The sequence below is a fragment of the Gekko japonicus genome, unplaced genomic scaffold (genome assembly GCF_001447785.1).
Source record: "Gekko japonicus isolate JY-2015 unplaced genomic scaffold, Gekko_japonicus_V1.1 scaffold4160, whole genome shotgun sequence".
NCBI classification, from domain to species: Eukaryota; Metazoa; Chordata; class Lepidosauria; order Squamata; family Gekkonidae; genus Gekko; species Gekko japonicus.
The window spans coordinates 87,083-90,296 of record NW_015177143.1 but is presented as its reverse complement, the minus strand read 5'-3'; positions in this window follow the sequence as shown (position 1 = coordinate 90,296).

The following is a 3,214-nucleotide window of genomic DNA, read 5'->3' as shown; positions in this document are numbered from 1 at the left end:
CCCTCCCCAAAACAGACACCCTGTGAGGTAGGCGGGGCTGAGAGAACTGCCCTTGGCTGATTTCGCACTAGAGCTGCCTCGCTGTTGCGCCGCCGTTTTCCCCGGTTCTATTCATCAATTTCACACCCGAAGCCGCGCGGCTGATTTTGACCCGTGGCTTCGCTCGATTTCCCCCACAGTGTTGTGATCCTGTTTTTTGAGGCTCAACGAAACTGTGGAGGAAATCGGTCGAAGCCGCGGGTCAAAATCAGCCGCGTGGATTCGGGTGTGAAATTGACCACTAGAGCTCCCTACAACAGACACCCTGTAAGAAGGTGGGGCTGAGAGAGCTCTCTTGAGAACTGCCCTTGAAAGGAGAACAGCTCTGAAGGAACTTACGACTGACCCAAGGTCACGCCAGCAGCTGCATGTGAAGGAGTGGGCAATCAAACCCGGTTCTCCCAGATTAGAGTCCGCATTCTTAAGCACTGCACCAAACTGGAGATCTCTGAGTTTGTGTATCTCAGTCTGAACACAGGAGGGGCATTGCAAATAACGGAGTTAAGAAGCAGAGGTACAGCACAATCCTTTCTTTGCAGTACCTTCAGACTGGGGTGTAGAGGCTCAGGGGAGGGGCCATGGCTCAGTGGCAGAGCCTCTGCTTGGCATGCAGAAGGTCCCAGGTTCAATCCCCGGCATCTCCTGTTAAACGGACCAGGCAGGAGGTGATGGGAAAGACCTCCACCTGAGACCTTGGAGAGCTGTGTAGAGGGGCTGTGGCTCAATGGTATAGAGCCCGTTCAGGATACGGGATTTTTTGGTATCTTTCTTTTAAAGGCGCTGAAGGGAGAACATTAAAACGAACCTGGGGAAAAGCTGATCTTAGTTTCGGTGACGTGAGATCTCCCAGATATTGTTCGCTCTGACTGGCAGCCACTCACCAAGGTTTCTGTAAGAGAAAGGGTTTTTTTTCCAGCACCTGCAGCCTGAAACTGGGGATGGCAGAGCTTGAACCTGGGTCCTTCTGCATGCAAAGCAGCTGCTCTGCTCTGAGCTACAGTGACCCTGCGGCAGAGACGAAAGAGGCCCTCATAAGGAATCCGGGTTATCTGTTCAGGCAGGCTGTGTAACTGGAAGCAGGAAAGGACCAGGCAGTAGGCGATGGGAAACTCTTCCTGAGATCCCGGAAAGCCTCTACCAGTCTGAGTAGACAATACTGACATTGATGGACCAGTGGTCTGATTCAATATGAGGCAGCGTCATGTCTATTCATGTGGGATTTCCATTCCAACCTGCATCCGACGAAGGGAGCTTTGAGTCTTGAAAGCTCATACCCCCAAAAAATTTTTTGTTGGGGTCTGAGCTGGTATTAGGGTTGCCAGGTCCGACTCAGGAAATATCTGGGGACTTTGGGGGTGGAGCGAGGAGACTTTGGGGGTGGGGCCAGGAGCAAGGATGTGACATCACTCTGGGAGAGGAGAGGGAAGAAGCACGACTGAACTCCAAAGGGAGTTCTGGCCATCACATTTAAAACGATCAAGTTCCTTTTAAATGCTAGTAGAGGATTGGGGGCACCCTCTTTTGGGGCTCATAGAACTAGACTCCCTGGTCCAATCTTTTTGAAACTTGGGGGGCTTTTTGAGGAGAGGCACCAGATGCTATACGCTGAACTGCAGACTGTGGAAGGTCGGTAGTTCAGCCGTTCGAGACCCGAGTGTGCCGCATGACGGAGTGAGCTCCCGTCTCTAGTTCCAGCTCCTGCCAACCTAGCAGTTCGAAAGCAAGAAATTGCAAGTAGATAAATAGGTACCACTTCGGTGGGAAGGTAACAGCGTTCCGTGCGCCTTGGTGTTTAGTCATGCCGGCCACATGACCACGGAAACGTCTTCGGACAGCGCTGGCTCTTCGGCTTTGAAGCGGAGATGAGCACCGCAACCCTAGAGTCGGATTCGACTGGCTTTCGAGCAAGGAACCTTTACCTTTACCTCAAAAAAAGCCCCCCAGAGCCCTGGATACCCATGGATTGATTCTCCATTATACCTTATGGGGACCAGTCTCCGTAGGGTACAATGGAGTGCCCACTGTACGTTTCCCTTCCCCCCTTGCTTTCTGATAACCCTGGAATGGGGGGAGGGCCTCCAAACCAGGGGATCCCTTGCCCTCAGCTGGGAATTGCCAACCCTAGCTGTTACTGGACTTGAATCTACCAAAAATAGGAGCTGTCCCTGGTAAACGGGGACACGTGGCACACGCAAAGGGTGAAGGCCGCGTTGTAGGTCCTTCCTTGTGAGATCAACACAGAGGGCTTTGGAACGGCCCGCCTTTGGAACAACCCGCCTCTCCACATAAAGCTGCCTGGCGTTTGCCCCATACGTCCTTGTTGTGTCTTGGCAGGAGGCCTTGGGTTCATTTAGCTGTTTGGTTCTGGGAAGGCTGTTTTGCCTGGAGATTGCTGGTCGCCTGGGTTTCTCGATCGTTAACCTCTGTTGTTTGCAAATGTTCTACGCTGCTTTGAGCAGTGGGAAGGCAGCCTATAAAGATTTTCAAGACATAGCTCGGCTCACATGTGGTCTCCAGATGACTCGCTTCCAGAGACCTCTTCCTTCCGCAGGAGGGTCAGAGGAAGTAGCCTGAGACCCAGTGCAGCCATTGGTCCAGGTGGCTCAGTATTCTATGTTCCGATTGGTGGAATAGAGCCTCAGTGTAGATTGGGGTCATGGTGCAGGGGTAGAGGAGATTTTATTATAGGTGGAACACTGTGATATATAGTTGGAACAGATGCTCTGTATTCTTGGTGCTTGGTGGAGCAACAGTGGGAGGGCTTCTGGAGTTCTGGCCCCACCGGTGGACCTCCTGATGGATCCTGGGTTTTGGCCACTGTGTGACACAGAGTGCTGGGACTGGGTGGGCCATTGGCCTGATCCAACATGTCTTTTCGTATGTTCTTATGTCCAGGGCCGGCTCACTCACTAGGCGAACTAGGCACTCGCCTAGAGCGCACCGACCCTTAGGAACGCCAAACTGACACCCCCACACACACTGTCCTGGTTCAGCTGAGCCCCACTGCTGGCCCTCCTGATGGCCCCTGGTATTTTTGGCCACTGTGTGTTGGACTAGATGGGCCATTGGCCTGATCCAGCATTGGCTTCTCTTATGTTCTTACATGGAGCTGAGGTCCATCAGTGGCTATTAGCCACAAGGTACAGATAGGAACTCTCTGTCTGGGGCAAGGGAA